The following is a 19846-nucleotide window of genomic DNA, read 5'->3' on the forward strand; positions in this document are numbered from 1 at the left end:
AGAGAGAACATCCTCAAGCAGACTCCATGTGGGGAGCCCAGGGATCCCAGGACCCTGAGATCATGACCTAAGCCAAAAGAGCCTAATGGACAAAGCCACCCAGGTATGCTAGTTACCAATCTGTATTCTTAGTAATAGGGCGGTCATGTCTAAGGACATATAATTAATTACTGTCATCACCTAATATACATTTATTCTCAATTGGAACCATGGTTAAATTTAACACCATGGACCACTAGACTTCTCAGTACCCAATACCATGGAAATATGGGGCTGTCATAAACATCTGAATCAGTGCTGTCCTACAGAAATACAATGAAAGCCATGTATAAAATTTTCTACTATCTACATTGCAAAAGTAAAAAGAAACAGGTGACATTGATTTTAATTATGTATTTAAACCCAATGTATCCAAAAATGAACAACTTCAGCCTACAAACAACATTAAAAATATTAGTGAGATATTTTACATTCTTTTTACTAAGTCTTAAAAACCCAGTGTGTTTTTTATGCTTACAGCACATCTCAATTTGGAGGATCAACTTTTATCAGAAACACTTGATTGGTATTAGGAATTAAGTTTAAAATTTATGGTTCAAAAAGATTTCTAGAAACCTAGTTATTCCCCAAATATAGTTTAAATTATTTTTAATAGTTACAAAAAGATGTTTTGAAACTTAGCTATAAGTTAAATAAAATCAGAAACAAATTGAAAACTCAGTTCCTCATTGGACTTGCACCATAGCAAATGCTCAGTATCTTGGCTACCATAGTAAAGAGCACAGACCTGGACCAGTCTCTATCCACATTTTTTCTTCAGCAACAATATAAGCCATAGGTTTCTTTGTCTTATTTTGGTTTGTACTTTGTTGTTCAATGGGACTCCCTGAAGAGGTGATCATGGGAGACAGTCATAGCAGCTAATGTGAGGGAAGGGCCACGCCCCGGGTCCAGTCAAGGGTGAAAGCTAAGTGGGAGTTCTCTTTAACTGGAACCCTCAAGAATGCACCTTAACTTTTCATGGTTCCACATATGACCTTGAGTCATCACTATCACCAGGAGGAAAAGAAGAAATGAAAGAGTGATAAAGGCTTTCTAGACTTTCAGGTGTTTCTCTCCCACATAAAAGCCATGTGACCTCTTTGAGGTCTTTTTCATTTTTTTAGAATGTATGTAAGTGCCTATTAGTTATACATGTCTGCATTTTTTTTCATAAAAGAACCATAGGCAGAGGTAAACATTTTAATAAATATTTTAAAACTTTCATGCACACAGACTCACATGAGAAATTTGTTAGAAGGTAGATTCCAGGACCTTATTTCTAAAGATTCTAATTTTTCCCTAGGTTTTAGAGAAGAAAGACTCTCTTTGCTCTTTTCATTCCCTTATGGCCAGGATAGTGCATCAGGACTATGGATTTCTCCTCTTGGGGAAGTGGACTCTGTAGTAGGGGTCTGGATGAGATTCAAAATGTTAGTCACCTTTGACACATTAACACTGATTCTTTGCAAACAAGTATTTTGTTTCCTCACAAAAATCTTCTTGTTCCTGTCACCAAAGAAAAGAAAACAAACTATTAACCTGCCTCATGGCTTATGCATTTATTTTACTTGGATAAAAGGAATGCACACTTTTCATTAACCAACTTAAGAGGAAAAGGAACTCAACCATAACTACTTCTTGTTTAGATTAGAAATTAAAAAGATGGAATAGCTATTGGAATGCTGGGGGAGACCCAAGTGTATGGCAAAGCTACGATGTGTGCAGCGACTGCTCCAACAGTATAACTAAAAAACTGGGGACACGGTGTTGCGTTTCTTAATTTGGCATAGTGGAACTGCTTTTGCAAATATATATTTTTACTGCTGACAATGAATAGCAGTAGGCAACAATGCATTTTGCATGTATATAATTATTTCAAAATGACTTCTCTCCTCCAATTAGTCTTTTAAAAATCTCTGAGAAGTAAATGTTCTTTTCCAGGATTTAATACCCACAGAAGTCATTTCTCCAAAGTTGCTCTTATGACTGACAGAGCTGAGGCATGAAACTGTATTTTTAGGCTTCACAAAAGCACATGATTGAATACCCTGATCGGACTATTCAGAAATGGATGGGGCAGAACGAGAGGTAGTCTCTAACATCCATGACTAATAAGCTCAGCGGGGTAGGGTCTTTCCAATCTCCTTCTCTCTAACCTCCTTCCATTCATTAGTCACCAAGTTTAGTTTTTTCAACCCTTTCACATGTCTTCACTCCTTTCCTTCTTTTTAATCAAGAGTGTCCAAATTCATCCTAAACTCCTGGGCATTCACCAAAATTCTCCTAATATTGTCATCACAGCATTATTTCTCTGCACATGGGTTTACCTCCGCCTGAGAGGACTTCCTTCCCTGTCCACTTCTGAACTTTAGAAAACGACTTCATTCCTTCTTTTTCCATCCATAAATCTCATATTCATCCCTCTCTGTTTTGTAGGTTAGACTTTTCCCAGAAAGAATAAACTTCCACCAAAGACACAGGGTAATATCAATTTTCCTAAAGGCCTTCAACTTGTGACAAAAATATGGGAGCTAATGTCTATAGCTAGGAGTCTGCAAAACTCACAGAAAAATGTGATGAACCATGGAGCACCTAAGGCTGTGCTTGTTTATTATTACAACTGAATAGACCCTGGAGCTGAGGTATGCTTGCCTTCACATTGTGGTGTGCCATTTTTATTTATCTGTTGTTGACCTTGAAACCTGTCTAATATGACATGACATATGCTTATGGTCAAAAGGTGATGAACAAACCATGCAAAAGATTACAATATTCTCAAAAGCCAGAGGGGAGATAGATTTCTTCAAGGAAGGAGTCCTTTACTTTAGGTTATGAAAAGTAAACAAATAAACATTCCCACCATACCAAGGATTCCCATGCACAAATCAACAGTGGTTGTGATGGTCTTATTTCTGCTGCTTGGTGGCCCTGTCACTGGTGATATGCACAAGCTGGTCTTGTTTTTCATCTGCTAAGCCAGCAAGGCACATGCAACCAAAAGCCTTCTAAATTCCTGCAGAGGAGGGTGATGATACCATATCAATGACTCTCTTATTTACCCACAGTAAATAAACACCTGTGGTCTCTTCCTTTTCATGGCTCCCAGTAACTTTCAACATGCACCCTCCATTAGGCAAGAAGTTACAAAAATGCTGGCATCTGTATAGAAGAAAACAGAACTTTGTAACCACTAAGTGTGACTAATGGTGGAAAATGCATTCACTAAAGAAAGAGTTCACTCTGCTATTTAAAATAAAAGATCAGAATCTCACAAGAATAACAGTAATCTAACTACTTCATACGTTCCCCAGGGTTTAGGAGCTACCAAATCAAAATGAGATGCAAACATATATAAAATAAACAGTACTATTAAAGGATTAAAATTGTCTTTCTCCAGCCAAGAGAAATAATGCTGACATTCACCACTTACAGCTAAGGAGAGAAACCTGAGCACTGAGTCGCTATCATACCTCTATCTGAGCATGAGAAATGCTTGTAAAACCTATCACATTATGGGGCACTAACTTCAGACACACTATTAAAAATCGACATTCTGGGGCACCTGGGTGGCTCAGTGGGTTAAAGCCTCTGCCTTCGGCTCAGGTCATGATCCCAGCCAGGGTTTTGGGATCATTGGGCTCTCTGCTCAGCAGGGAGCCTGCTTCCTCCTCTCTCTCTGCCTGCTTCTCTGCCTACTTGTGATCTCTGTCTGTCAAATAAATAAATAAAATCTTTTTAAAAAATCGACATTCTAATAGAAGTCAATTTGCCTTCATATCTGATCATTCTAGATTAATAAGTACTCAGCTACTACTTGATTTGGGCTATTTCTCTTTTTTAGCATCTCCTATCAACCCCTCCATCCCTTCTAGCTCCCTTCCCTCTTCACTGAAACCCAGAAACAAAGCAGGGAAAGAGACTGTGATACCCTACAGTTTACAGGCCTCATTTTCTGGAAAGACAAAATGGCTTGTCAGGTGCAGTGTCTATTTCTGGCTTAGGTCTCTCCTTATCCTGAGGCTTCTCATGAAATTTCCTTATTATACTCAGAAAAACCTGGGGGGGGGTGGAGGCTGTTTTCTACTATTTTGTTTCATTTGTGAGAGACTTAGATCAATATGGAAGATATTTAGAAATAAAAAGTAATCTTGTATCATTTATTTTTTTCCCTTAAGTTTCTATTTTCATTCCAGTATAGTTAACATACAGTGTTATATACGTTTCAGTTGCACAACGTAGTGATTCAACACTTCCATTCAATACTCAGTACTCATCACCAGTGCCCTCCTTAATCCCCATCACCTATTTTACGCATCCCCCCACCCACTTCCCTTCTGGGAACCACCAGTTTGCTACAGTTAAGAATCTGTTTCTTGGATTGCCTCTCTCTTTTCTTTCATTTGAAGCAAGAGGAAAGGGCTGTTGATGTGGGGCTGTCATCTGCTCCCCACAATGTCAGACGCGCTAGAACTCATAGTGTGAGATAGCTGAAACTTCTAAGGGAACTTTAAGGTTCATTCTTCTGAAATGGCCTTAGGGACACCCAGAGGTGTTGAAGGCTGCCATCACAAGACAAAGTCCTTGGTCTGCTAGTTGGCAATGCACTCTGGCCAGGGTCTTCCTTGAACCAAGAAGCAAGCATAGAGTCATAGCCAAAGTGCAGATGAAAACCAGTGCTTCCAAGACCCCAGTAAGTACCTAACCCACTCAGAATTCCTCTCGGGACCCTTGCCCACCACCACTGCTCTCGTCAGTCTGGTTTCCACACAGCCAGGTGGGTGTGAACAGATTCCAGGAATCCTGGTGATCTCTAGATAACATCTGAACTGAAAGAAAGCCTGGTTGACTTATTAATATTAAATGAGTAAAAAAGTCACAGACCAGGGGCGCCTGGGTGGCTCAGTGGGTTAAGCCGCTGCCTTCGGCTCAGGTCATGATCTCAGAGTCCTGGGATTGAGCCCCGCATCGCATCGGGCTCTCTGCTCAGCAGGGAGCCTGCTTCCTCCTCTCTCTCTCTGCCTGCCTCTCTGCCTGCTTGTGATCTCTCTGTCAAATAAATAAATAAAAATCTTTAAAAAAAAAAAAGTCACAGACCAGTAAGTGGCAGTTAATAGCAGAAGAGATGGGTTTCCATTTCTTTTTTTGTGCCATATTTTATGAATCTGATACTTATAGTTAAACAGGAAAAAAGAATAGAAGAAATGAGAGAGAACAAAACTGTTTTTTCCTAAAGCTTCACTTTAAATGGAAGAAATGTACCATACTAACCATCAATAAACTAAAAAATAAACAATTGTAATCCAAAAAGTCATTAATTATGAGAACATTATGAACTTAAAATTAGTCTAAGAAAGCATTGTTTTATGTGATAAAGCATAAGACATTTAATATCATGCCCAATTTAGTCAAAACCTTGAAGAGAATAAAGCAAGGATAATAGGATAATTGATCAACTCAGAATACCAAGTCTTGTACCAAATCTTATAAATACCACTCATAAATGAAAAAATAAAAGTCAACCATGCTTGAATATCAGAAGAGTGTTAAAATAAACAAATCTATTAACAAAAGGTAAACTGTAGTCTGCAGAAAGAAGCATTTGGGTTAGACTAAAAACATAAAGATTAAAATATCTGAGACTACAAATTCTATCAGATGGTCTCTATGGGGAAGAATTCATTAATAAGTTACACAGTAATGAAGAATTTTATACTATCACGTCACACAAGTTTCATTTTGAAAAAAAAAAAGTTTTTTCAAATAAGCTGTGGACTCCTAGTTAGTGGCCCCCTATTTACCATAAACAAATTGCTACACCCAGACCACAGGGGTAAGGGTACTATTGGAAGAGGAGTTGGGCTGCCAGGTTAATAACTTCCCCAAAACTGCCAAACAAACATCCTATGGCTGAATTGTTTACTATAGTTCTTAATAAAGTCAAAAAATAATAGTGCTTCCCTGCCTCTGATTAAAATCACCCACGGCACCGAATTCAGTCTTTCAGAAAGCAGGCAGATGGAGGGATTCCTACGTGAATGCATTCTTAAGAGAGTTCTCTGGAAACTTCACAATGGCATAACAGAAAGCCAACTCAACCAACTCAACAACCAACAACAACCAACTCAAGAAAAACCAGCTAATACCTTTGTTCCAACTCAAAACTCAGATTTAAGATAAAAATTTAACTTGGTCCATTAGAAGTAAGTTACCAGGGGCTTTTGCTGCCTGTCCCCAAGTCTGTAAACACAGTCCTAATTATTCTGGTTACCATTTATGGGCCAACACCGGTATCGGGAATCAATCTCCAATCCCTTAAGCAGTCTGTTCCCTGACAACCTTGACGAACAGCAGCACCAGCTCTAACTCAGCACGTCCCAGACTCCTAGGAAACATCACCAGCAGTTCCAATCCGTTCCACCTTAACCTCACATGTGTATTTACTTATTCTCTGTCTCTTTAAACCTACCCTCCCTCCCAGCCCCTTCCAGGCTCATGGTAATTCGACCTTTACATATCATTTACTCTTTCTGAATTAGGTTAGCATTTCGCATTAATAATACAGTTCATTAATGATAACTTGCACTAATTGCTTGGCATTTCCACCAAATAGTTCAATATAATTTTGTTTTATTTAGTGGCTCTAAGACATTAACAAAACCTTTATTCCATCAAACAAACAGAAAACAGCAGCAAAAAGTATGCCACTACTATTATTGTTATGCATTTGTTCAGAGGGTTCTTTGCGAAACAAATAAGAACTATCCCTAGCCACTAATGTGCTATTCTTGCTTGAAAATAAATATATTAGAAGCAAAGTCCCAGATGTAATACCACAGAGCCTCATGCAAAGGGGTGAAGGAAGTCCAAGCATTTAGTGCATTCTCTCTTTTGAGATACAGCAGTAACCCCCACTTCTCTGAGATGGCATCCTACACTCTTTAGAACTGCCTGCAAAGCTGCATGAGGAGGCAGGCATTGGTACCCCATGGCTCAGTGGCACGAAGGTCTCACCTGCTCCCACGGAAAAGTCCGTCTCAACCAGCTGAGCCAAGGGCTACCCAGCCAGCTTGCTCTATTTGTCCTCCCCTGTTTCCGAAGGAGTCCTTCAGAGCCTTCAAGCCCCGGTCACAGACTCACGTCAGGGAAGCTAAGGATACTCCCTGGAATGTTCCACAAATTAAACAGTAGAGGATGGGACCGCAAACAGAGAGATAATAAAAGCAAGGCACAGAAAGAAGGCTCCCTGTTTCTCAGCTTTACACAGCAGTTGCCGTGAGCTGAAGCCTCTTCTCCAGCTCCCCCATCCCATTTTCTCACCTTCTGTGATTATCTGACTCCGTAAGGCAGCACTTAAAGAGATTAACCAGGTTTTTGTTAATTCTTGGTTTTGTTTGCTGCATGAAATCCTTTAGCTATTTAATATCATCAGGCTTACTTATGTCATCGTTCCTCAAAAATATGAACAGCATATTGTAAGAGAAGAATGTGCAACTGTAGTGTGGTTTGAGGACTGAATCAAATGAGACTCTACCGTGTGTTGAGAACATTCATATTAAATGGGTTCAATGTAATTAATACCATCACAAAGAATTAGTTTTAAAATGTAACTAAAACCAGAAAATATTATAAGTTACACCTTGATTTTAACGTGGTATATTTTCCAGCCACCTTTAGGGGTGAATGTGGGCTCAGTAAAAATGCTTTTGAAAATTGGAATTACATATTCACTTGTTCTTTTCTCAGCCACAATTCCACACCTGAACAACTGAACACCAAAAATCATGAGTGACTCTTTTCTCAATTTTGTCAGATGTTATTTAACTAGTCCCTTTCTTCTTGCAGAACACAGGAAGTAGTTCATTATATGCATTGGCTGCCTTAGGCTAGCATTGGTAGCTAGTTGTCTCAGAGAACTCAAGGTGAGGAGGGCCTCTGGGGAATAGGGCAGTGGGGTAGGGAAACTGGTCCCCAAAACCCAAGAGCCTCATCTGCCTTGTCCTGACTCTATGATCTTTTTTTTTTTTTTTTAATTTTATTTCTTTGACAGAGAGAGAGAGAACACAAGCAGGCAGAGGATCAAGCAGAGGGAAAGGGAGAAGTAGGCTCCCCAGTGAGCAAGGAGCCCGATGTGGGGCTCGATCCCAGGGCGGTGGGACTGAGCTGAAGGCAGCCGCTTGACCAACTGAGCCACCCAGGCATCCCTGACTCTATATTCTGGGAAAACCCCAAATCATCTACATCACTTTAAACTCATTTTCTATATCAAATTGAGGTAGAATGGTTATAGCTGTTTGCTAAGTGGGTTTTTGTTCTGATGTCCAAAAAATTCATTCCAAGGGGAATGTAGCATGTAACTTTTGTTAATCATGGAGGCCTAGCATGGATAATGAGCATGAAAGGTAACCGAAAAGGTGTTTTTTTTTTTCAATTCTGTAATTTTAGTCTTCTCTTGAAATCTAATTTACCAAATTTATGGGAAAAGAAAAGTTACACATTTCAACTTCACTTCCCTTTCCCCCTTCTCCTATAGGTATTAAGTCCCAGGTTGACAAAAGAAAGGAAAAGCAGGGGTTCCCTTTCATTCCTGGAAAATAATAGGTCGGCTTCGGTTTGCTCGACAACAGTTTTATCCATCCAACTCCTTCTCTATTCACAGTGTCTAAGAGCTGAAGATAAAGTATTAGTTTAAAAGTATACAGATCACATTAACAAACCAGGGACTTGTCAAGTGCAAGAAGATTAAAAAGATGAATAATTTTAATAAACTGATCCTGTGACTTAAGGGATTCCAAAGCAAAGTTCACATCAAATTTGAAAACATTACCAAAGTTCTGGAGGTTGCCCTGGATGAGTCACTCTTGCTAAATGGATTCCATCCTTAACCTGCCCTAGAATATGGCGAGGCCAACCCAAGGACTGAAGCGGCCGGAGGGTGAGTAAGAAGAGCTCGTGTCACGCATCGTCATGTATAGAACTGTTAGGCAGGTGGTATTTCTCATCATGAAGAATCAGATCTATGCCTTTATTGCCTTCTTCAGAACATTTATTTGGACCCAAGAAATGTCTGCTTGTATTGAATGGAAACTTCTATAAGCCATTTCATTAAAAAATATGGCTGTCATGAGGAAACTAGCAACTTCATACTCAAAGCAACTATTCCTAGTATGTTTTCAAGTTATATTTGCACACCATACTAACAAAGCTGGGCTTTCTCACTGCTTTTCTTACTGCATAGTCAATATATAGTGCAGGGAGCTGGAGACTATTCTCTCCCATGCATCATAAACACCAGTTGTCATCCAAGAATAGATACTGTTTGCATTTGTGGTACTGAACCCACAGAAAGTGTACAACTTCACTTCCAATTTCCCAGATGATTTCATAAAATAATGGAGTTAAAGATGAATCCTTTAACTTATTTGCTGGTTCCTGATGGGAATGTTCTTGCCATCCTGGGAGGAAAGCTTCTTTGTAGTGAGGGATTGGCCCACACATTACAAGATGTGTGGCACTTTTGACCCCTGGGCACTAAATACCAGTTCACCCCATTTTGGGGATGACTGAGAACACCCTCAGACATTCTCAAATGCCACCTGGTGAGTGGTATCACCTATCCCCCCAACCCCACAGCTGATGAAAACTAACTCCTTGGTATATGAAATGTGTCAAGGTCAAGGTCAAGCTAAATTTTGTCAAGTAATCAATCTGTAAGGCTTCCAGATCCTCACTCCTCCATAAAGTCAAACATATTTTTAAGCCCTGCCAATGTAGACACGTAGCCATATTCTTACCAAAATTGCTCAAAAGAAACACATGACTGTTTAGCAACAGAAACTTCTTCAGGGCTGGATCAACCTTAGAAAGTATTTATTACAAGACCTTTATTTTACCGAGAAGGAGACTAAAGTCCAGAAAAACGACATGATTTGCCTGAGTTCACAGATGCTAATTACTACCAGAAGCACGATCCAGCCCACAACCTCCTCCTTTTCTTCCACTTCCACTCCTCTCCAACCACAGAATGCAAAGCAGGACAGGATCTTTGGAAATACCTCTCAAGCTACTGTCAAACATGAGATTTCACCTGTGGTGAGCCAGAAAGGAAACTTTCATTTTTCCTGATACTTTTGTCCTGAAAAATATTTTCACACATCACTAAACACTTAAAATGCTAATAGATACCCACTGAAAAGCTACTTTTAAAAAATCCAAGGGAAAACAATTTTTAAATGAATTTTAAAAAATCCAAAGGAATATTTGTTTTTTCAGAAACTTTTATTTATTTATTTCAGAATGAGAGCAAGAGGGAGAGACAGAGAAAGCACAAGCAGCAGGGAGGGTCAGAGGGCAAGGGAGAAGCCGGCTCCCTACTGAGCAGGGAGCCCTATGCGGGGCTGGATCCCAGGACTCCTGGATCATGACCTGAGCCAAAGGCAGACACTTAACTGACTGAGCCACCCAGGAGCTCCCCCTCTTTTTTTTTTTTTTATGTCAAAGTAAGTCCTCAGGTCTTTTCTAGTGAATTTGGATGCTGTGTCTTCAAAGAGTATATTTTTAAGTCTTAGAGCAAACACACCCTCTGACTGAAAACCAAATACAACAATAAATTACATTAAACACCATAATGAATAAAGACCAGTCAATGCAATAGCATCCACTCTCTCTTAACAGTAATGTCATACAATACATAAATATCTTAAACACCTTCACTGTTTCCTTAGAAGGGGAAAATATTCCAGGATAAAAATTTATATCACTTTCATTTTTGCCAAAACGGTTTTTTTATCATCAGTATTAGTTTTACATTAAGGAGATTGTCAGTGTCTTCTCGTTTGCATGTGCTTTTCAAAATAAATATTTCCATTAGTAAAATGTTGAGTGCAGTTTTATGAGTTCTTAATTTAATTCCTAATTTTGCAGCTGTTAAGCATCTGGACTATTATCATTAAAACAGTTCAAACTGAACACAACCTAAATATTCAGGGCTCAGAGCTACTTACAAAGAATTTTAACTTTTAATCTTATAGGGCTAGAAGAAAGCACAGGATCTATGGGACTTACACACCTGTGCTGTGAGCAGGCAGCATAGAAAAAAATGGGGAAACAGGTACAGAAAACAAGTCACACAGCACAAGCTGGCATTCTGCGGAAAATTTAAATTCTTAGTCAATATAATACAACATGTGCTCTTAACTAGTCTTAAATAATTTACATATAGCCTTATCTAATTTTTTCATGAATTCCAAATACCACTTTTGAATACATAATTGTCCTTAATCACCTGGAGTGCTTGTTAAAACATACATGAATGGGTGCAGGTGGGGCTCAATAATTTGCATTTCTAACAAGTTCCCGGTGAAACTGACACTACTGGTTCCTGGACCATACTTTGAAAAATGTTACTTTAAATGATTTTTTTAAATACCTTTTTTTGGACAGTTAATAATCAGAAACATATATTTTTTTCATTTTTACCCAATGTGTGAGATGCGCATATACACAAAACGGACATTAAAACGTATGATATAATTCTTCCTTTTACTATATATGACAAAACCTGATTTTTTTTCCCATTCCATTCCATCTTTTTCTATTCCTTTTCATTTAAAAAGAATTTGATTTCATGAACACTGATTGATCAAGAACCCCTGCTTGAAAAGTACTGCTCAGGAGTCCCATGTTCATCATTTAATTTAATAATAATAACTGTTAACATGCATTGATATCAGTTGCCAGATACCTTTCCAGTCTCTTTACAAGCATTTCCCACTCCATAAATTAAAAAACCATGATAACGTTTTGAAGTGGGTATTATTAAATGCCCGTATTCACAGAGAGGAAATCTGGTTCAAGAAGATTAACACAACTTGCCCAAGGTCACAAGGTTTGTGCACATCAGAGCCATGTTGGAACAGAGGCCTAATTCTAGAGCATAATGACAAAGATTGTTGCCTTAGAGTGAGATGTTTCAGTTTTGAATCCCAGATCTACTACTTAGCTGTGTGATTTTGGTAAAAGTTATTAAGCCTCTCTAAGTTTCAGTTTTCCCATCTATAAAAGAGCAATAATAATAGGGCCTGCCCACATGGGAGCTGTGAGGATTAAAAGGGATGATGACCCATGACAAGGGTTTGGCATAATTAAGCACATAGTAAGGCTTCAATAATTGTTATCTATTATTAGACAGACACCAAATGCTCAGGTGCCATACCATACACAGCCTCCCTTCCATTTGTGTCTAATTCCCAGTGTTGTCTCTGGATTTGCTCTTTCTCTTATTTCGTTGCCTTCTGAGGATATCAGGTTATCCTATGACCTTACTATGTTCCTTCTCCCATTCATCCTTTCTGGCAGTTCCATCTGTTGTGTAGAAGTTCTCAGAACTCCTCAACCAGACAATTCCTTGGGGATTTTGCCTGTCTTTAGGGACCAAAAACCAATGCTCCACCATGGAATCTGCCAACTTGAACCTAAACCCAAAGATACAGAAAAGTTATTCCATGATGAAATTTTAAGTTGTTACCAAAAGATGAAGTCATTAATCAGCAAATCACAATTGTGAGAAGGCAGAGGCCTTTTGTATACCCCATAGATGCCTTTATATAAAATCATCAACACTGCATTGACTATTTTATAGTAACAGATAAACCATAATGGGATTTGGATACCAAATGAAACTCTGAAGGTGGTACTCATGTAGCTAAATTCTAGGTTTATGAAACATAGTGCAACAAGATAACATCAGGCTCTCTCGACTTCTCTGGCTCATCTTTTCTTGCTACCAAGTTCCTTCATATGAGACATTTTTAAACCATTGTATGGGAAACAATGATACAATCAAAGATGACCCCTCAAGAAGGATGGAGAAGTCTTTTTTGAGTCTTGCAAAGAGGAGTGAGATGCATTTCAACAATTCCTATAGTGAATGTCCTTCCTTGAGAAAGACTGGCTTGGGAATCACTTCCTTTGTTGCTCATTTCACTTTTGTGTGACCAGTAAGTACTACCACCAACTCAACTTTTCTCCCCTTCATAGTTGCTCCCTCCAGAAAAATCACCCTCTCCTGCTACATTTCAGCTTTCCTAAGTTGGGTCTCTAGCCCTCAGACCACTGACCACTTGCATCTTCCCCTTCCTCCACCTTCACCTCTTGGTCACAGAGTTCCTGAGGTATACATTCCATATACGGGAATTAAGTCATGGGGACAGATAACTAAAACATCATCGATCATACCTTTTCTATTTACTTCTCACCAGAAAATTCTCTGACCAGGTTGATCACTACAGATTGATTCAGTTAATAGTCTGAGGTGGCTAAAGTCTCTTCTCTCATAGGACAACCTTCGTAGTGGTAACCAACCCCAGGGGTCCCAAATCAGCACAAGAATACTGTCACCTGAAAGAGCCATAAGAAATTTCCAAAACCAGTTCATGGAGACCATGTTGAGACCAGGGTCTGTACTGTACATCAAACTTCTAAAACACACAGATTTTTATGACTTTAAAATTAATAATTGAAGAGAAGAAGACCAAGAGGGAGATAATATAGTAAAAATAGCCAGCTATCCAGACTTAGGCAGACATAGTTTTTGCTCTTGACTCTCTATCACTTCTAAGTTACCTTAGGTGAGTTTCTTTATCTCTCTAAGCCTAAACATTCTCATGTAATGGGAATAATAATACCTGAATTAGAGAGAACAGATATTATTGCTGGAATTATTCATGACTTCTAACTACTTCAAGAATTACAAGTCATATATGTAAAAGAATCTTGTGGAGTACTTAGTAGGTACTTAATTCATTAGAGTGACTATCATTATGAGAGTCTGTGAGACTCAAAGAAAGAAAAAAAAAAAAACTTTCAAGACAAAATGACAGCTATTTTCATCCCGCCAGGAAACTTGAAAAATTACTTTGTTTTCTGAAAACTCAATGTGGTGGGCAGAAAACAACCTGAATTATGGGAATAAGTCTCAATTTACTGACAGATTTCATCTATAACAAAAAGAAAGTTTTCTGTTTCTCAGAAATATCCCCAAGGGAAAACCTGGTATTCATTTGTGATACATGTATTGAAAAAAATACCCATGTTTGATCTTAAATATCTATTTTCAAAATTATTCAGACATGACTCCTTAGTTTTTCAAGAAATGTAACATTTAGGGTGAGTTTATTTTATCCATCAGAGATTATAAAAACAGTATTCAAATGTTTCTAGGAACCACAAAAAAAAAAAAAAAAAAAAAAGAAAAAAAAAACACCTGGAAAAATTGTTGGCTTAAAATACTAAACTGAAGTTACAAGATAGAGATTTATAAATATTTAACTACATGTCTAAAAAGAGTAAAAACTATACAAAATGAAGGTAATTCAATCTATTTCCATAATGGATTTGAGTTAACTTAGTTAAAGGGTATGGAATGATAGGTGCATAAAAGGATGCATCATAAGAAGAACTTGACTAGGGGACAACTAAGCATCAGATTTAGCTCTGAGCTTCTTGAGTGACAGGCCAAACTGGGAAACATGGTGATTTCTTAGTCTCCTTTCTTCTAACAGAAGATACAAGTTAATCAGAAGAAGCACACTTTTTAAAGCAGTAAAAGCAAAAATGAATTTATGGAGATCTTCATGTAAGAAATATCGAAATATGTAACAAAAAATGTCACGATATATTCCACGCATCCTATCTCTTTTATGTTGACTCAGTAAAATCTAGGGCACTGCATTAGAGCACGGTTTGATGAGGACAACATAACAAAAATTTGTTGTCAAGTGAATGGGATAGGTAAGCTTCTGGTCATAGGATTTGATAAAAATGCATGGAAGATTTAGAAAACTGAGTAGACTCTTACTCTTAAATATCAGTGCTTGCTCTTCCACTCTTTCTAAGAGATGCTACAACAGGAACAATTTGAGTTTGGGGTCCCCCGCTGGTGACCAAAACACAAGCATGATGGTTCTTTGATTGAAAAATTATCTATGTGCCAAACGGTAGAAGCACACAAGTGCCAGAACCATCACTGCTCTGAAAATGTAATGAAGCCCATTTGTATTTCAGTTCAAATGGAGAGCAATCCCCTTCTTTAGGTCAGGCAGCAGAAATAACCATAGAGTAAGACCAGTTTTTTTCCAGAAGAATCTTTGAGTTTGATCTAAGTGCCCAAATGAGATTAAAAGAAAATCCATATAGTAAAAAATCAGTAACATGAGAAAAGATGTCCCTCTGAATTTCCTCCTCTCCATCCACCTCCGCATTCTCCTTTAATTAAATCCAACTTCCTTCAAGCACTAGCACTCAAGATAATTATTAAATATCCAAAATTAGTATTCCTATTTTGTTTGATTAATTAAAATGATTGCCCATCCACAGGCAGCAGAATCTCTAAATTTAACTCCATTATTACTCCTCACAGACAAACCCAGGACCTCCCACTGGGATTTGATAGATTACAGATTTTATAGTATAATATAAAAAACAATTGTGAGAAATGTGTATCCATTAGAACTATTTCTATTATCTTTAAACTCAAGTGTACCTTTTATTTTTTCAAAAGAAAAAGGTGATTCCATTTTTTGTTTTGCTTTGCTTTCACTTTATCATTTCAAAAGTACAAATTTCATCTATTATAGGAATTAAATAAACATGTGTGGGCTGGTCTAGAAAGCAAATTATATTTTGTAGCATTGTTACTTATGGGTGAAAATGAAATCTTGAGTCCAAATAGATATTTTTCAAATGGGACACTTGGGGAAAAAACTCTATGCATAAATTGGAGTCCACCAGTACTTTATTCATTCATCACTTTGCCCATTTATTAAGGAAACATTAACACGTATCTACTATATGTTTCAGAAACTGGACTGGGCACAAGGATGCAGGTAGGTCCTCTACCACCAATATGACTGGTAAGGAACTCACTACATTTGGTTGGTGATAATATTTTAATAAAAATTTTTCAAAATAATTATTCAAAGTAAGTTCAAAGCACCATTGAAGCACACAAGTTGAAATGATTTCTCTTTCCTGCATAGAATTGGGTAAATTCTCCCAGAGAAAGTTCCAGTTGAAGTGCATCACCAAGAATCAAGCGGGACTTTCCAGGCAAAGGGAATTCCTGGAGAATGTAAATCCATGAGCAAAAAATCAGAAGGGAGAACAATGAGGAGCCCTTGGGCAGGAAGAAGAAGCTAAAAAAGAAAGGCTTTGAAAAGCTTTTTGTCACTCTACTAAAGAGTTTAGAGTTACTGTTGTAGGATAATTGGGATCCCAGGATCCATCAACGGTTTTAGAACAAGGGATTGATACAACTAGATCTGTCCTGTATAAAGATTAATTGTAGCAATGCCATGGTTGGCTGTAGATGCTGCTTAAAACACACATATGCACAATAACCTCTGAAAACTGAACATTCCTTGAAACTCATCAGAACTATCCCCCCCACTTCCAAATGTGCTTCTACTTAGCCACTGAAACCACCATCAACTTACAAAGTTTGAGATCGAGTAGCAAAACAAGATGGGTGACCTTTTCAAGACTCAGTCTGAGGCTTGAACTCTTCACATGAAGAGCATTAACTTCATGGCAAAGTTGACGATTTACAATTTTATTTTTAAATGCCCTTCTCCGTCTGAGAGAAATGTTAGTCCTTTAGCCATGGATTTAAGAGTAAACAAGCATCTTTGGATTTTAAATCTCAGGGTTTTTTTTTCCTCAGGAAAATGTGATCATTGTGGAATGGATGCCTTGTTATCATCAACCTCCTCCAAACCCAAGTATGACTAACTGAGGGGCTATGCCTTCCATGGGCCTCCAAGCCAAGGTCTATCCACCTCCTCCATCTTGTTTTTCCGAAGCGCTCACCTTTACTGAAAATCGACACATAGCAGAAAGAAGCGATCAACATTACATAAGCTCAACTCACCAGGAAACAGCCCTTTACTACCAGCCAGAAAATACCATAGGAAAATAACTACAGGTAATAAGATGATCCTACAGCCCTTCGAGCACTGAAAACAGAAACAAAATGCATAACCTGGATTTTGAAGCAATTCTGCTGGCTCTTAGCCCTACGAAACCAACCCAGACACTAATTGAGACTTGAATGGGCCAGAAGGTCACAACAAAACTACTAAGGCACTGTTGGTAAACACCAACTCGGCTTTGGCCAAGGCAGCAAAGTAATCAGACTCAAAACACTTATCACCACCTGTTGCACATTCCTTACCCTTCTTGCCCTTTCCCTTACCCCCACCCTCCATCCTAGAGAGTCCAAGATCACACAGTAAATAAAGCCCTGACCAGTAAAAATTCTCAGAGCTTTGGCCATTACTATACCAAGTGAAACGTGAAAGGATCTCACTGGAGATTTAAGTCCAGAACACTTTTTCTTTTATACTTTAAAGCTTATACTCTTGTCTGGAAGGGCACCCTGCTATTTCTCCTTCAGTGATTTTTTTTTTCTTGAGCACTTAGATTTTCTTCACTTACTATCAGGTTGTATTTTCAAAATGATTCAAATTCACCAGAACGCACAGCACAAAAGAATATTACTCAGAAACCATCAACCTCTCAATCCCAAATCCCTGAAATTAAGTAATATAACAAAATAATACAGTTGAAAGCCAAGAACAGAGTGAGTTTCAACAGCCTTTCAGATGTAGAAAAAAAAAATTACCAATTCTCCTTTTTATCACACTAGTTGTGTATTCCTTACACATAATTCAAACTAAATTCCAGATCTGAAAAACTCATAGTTTATCTCTTATTCCCACTTACAGGTCTTCCCCCTAAGAACATAGCTCCTTTAAGTGGAAAGAAAATGTTATTTTTTTTCAAGTTTTGCCAATAATTCAGTCCCCCAAGATGTCTAAGGTGAATTCTCTGACAATTCAGTAATGGATCTAAAGAACAGATTCCTTGACTTCTTACCTAAAGATCGGGCACTCAAGAAAGACAAAAAAGGGAATTGTATTATTGAGCTCCCTTAGAAGTTGAAATGTCCCCAGAGAAGAGGAAGCATTAAGAAATTTAAAAAGGAGAGCGAGATCTTAACGAGTCTGATGTGGCTTTATACTTGTTTTCTGTTTTTTTCTAATGTATTAATTCTCTGTGTTTTATGATGCCCAGCTTAATACCAACTTCCATTCTTGCCCTTAAGGGTTGGTTTTGAGTTCTAATTAGAATCAGGGGACAGATTGTTTGTATTTAATCTGTCTGTCCATCTTCTTCTCAGTAATTGAGTAAAGCTCTTAACTGTACTGTAAATATCCCCAGATTTCAATTAATTTGTCTTCCTTAGTAGACACAGCAACACACATTGTTTTACTTATGCATAAGCAAACCCCTTACAACTTTTATATTTAAAATACCTAGCATGATTTATGTATTTCCTCTTTTTAGAAAGAGATGAAATGATGATGTCTTGCTAAGGTTAAAAAAAAGAGAGTAACAAAAGAGAGTAACAAAAAAGAGAGTAACAAAAACACAAATAGTCTGGAGATTATCTTTTAATTCAAATGAATTAAATAGAAATAGACTACATATAGGGAATCTGGGTTCCCTATTACTAGTTGATATTGAAAACCTAATATCTCTAAGAAATATTACTCGATGAGCAATATCTCCCCTTCAATTTTGGGACTTATAAAATAAATATAGTCCATGCTATATTTTTAATGACAACATATTACCTATTTATACTGAAGAGAGGATGGATAATGTCTTCAAAAAGTTATTATTTTTTTTAAATCTAAACAAAATCTTTTGGGTGGCTTAGAATTTACCAAAGATTCCCTATTATTTTACATTGGCACTAAAAGAGTTCATTATTAAAATCTACCTCTGTGTGCCTCTCATCTAGGAAACTCTCATAAGACACTAGCGGAAACAGAGAGGGAGGGGTGGGGTGGGGGGCTGGATGGAGAAGGAAGGATGGATAGTAAGAGAGCTGAACTGCACGATTTTTATTAATTCCATCTATGTTTACGGCCAGAAACACACACTACCAGCTTACGCCTTTTCTTCCTTTTAAAAATAAAAACATTGTTTTCCCAACACACACACACACACACACACACACACACACACACACTCTCTCTCTCTGCACAGCTCGGGATTCCGGGCGATCCCTCCTCGCCCCCAGCAGCTCCCTTCCCTGTGTCCGGCAGCTGTGCCTGCAGCCCCCCGCACCCCCAGGTCACACATCAGCCTCCCGCAGTGGCCCCGGAGCACACCCCCGCATAGCGTCACCTACCCTGCTCGGAGCACACGACAGACGCGAACGGCGGCTGCTCCAAAAAAGAGAAAGGCTCCCAGGACAAGCCAAAGGAAAAGGAGAAGAAAAAGGGAGGAGGGACCGGTACTTTACTTCCCACAACAAGGGGAAGTGTTGCGCTCCATGCACTTGGTGGCTCCGCAGCTGTGGCTTCGGAGGAAATGCTCAGCGTCCAAAAGAGCTGTGGCTGGGGTGGAAAGTTGTGGGTGTTTCCCCCCACCACCGCCCACGCCTAGAGCCTCTCCTGTCCCCGCCGCAGTCCTGACAGCTCCCCGGGCCTTGGAGACCCTCCGGAGCCCCGCCAGTTTCCCCCGGAGCTGGGCTGAGGTGCCACATGCACTTGAGAAATCCTAGCAGTTGCGCAAAGAGTCCCAGAAGTTAGAAAGAGTGATTGTGTGTGAATGTGTAAATATACAGTACAAGAGGCTGGAACAACTGAGCGGGGCCAGCCCTCAGACGCAGCCCAGGGTTTCAGATTTCATTTGGCAACTGGCAGCTTCAGAAGGTTCGAGCGGCACTCTGGGGGGA

The 19846-nt window shown here is 38.7% G+C and overlaps 1 protein-coding gene across 2 annotated transcripts in view; it reads right to left on the bottom strand.

The window, feature by feature from the left end:
• LOC111153929 (Rho GTPase activating protein 24) overlaps positions 1-19491 on the bottom strand; it is a 501171-nt gene extending 481680 nt beyond the window's left edge. For both annotated transcript variants that reach the window (XM_022513262.1, XM_022513253.1), the window contains exon 1: positions 19298-19491. The gene's annotated coding sequence lies outside the window, so the exon portion shown is untranslated. The remainder of the gene's footprint in view (positions 1-19297) is intronic.
• Between the last annotated feature and the right edge of the window lie 355 nt (positions 19492-19846).

The sequence above is a fragment of the Enhydra lutris genome, unplaced genomic scaffold, assembly GCF_002288905.1.
Source record: "Enhydra lutris kenyoni isolate GAN:26980312 unplaced genomic scaffold, ASM228890v2 scaffoldscaffold3, whole genome shotgun sequence".
In the NCBI taxonomy this organism is placed as follows: Eukaryota; Metazoa; Chordata; class Mammalia; order Carnivora; family Mustelidae; genus Enhydra; species Enhydra lutris.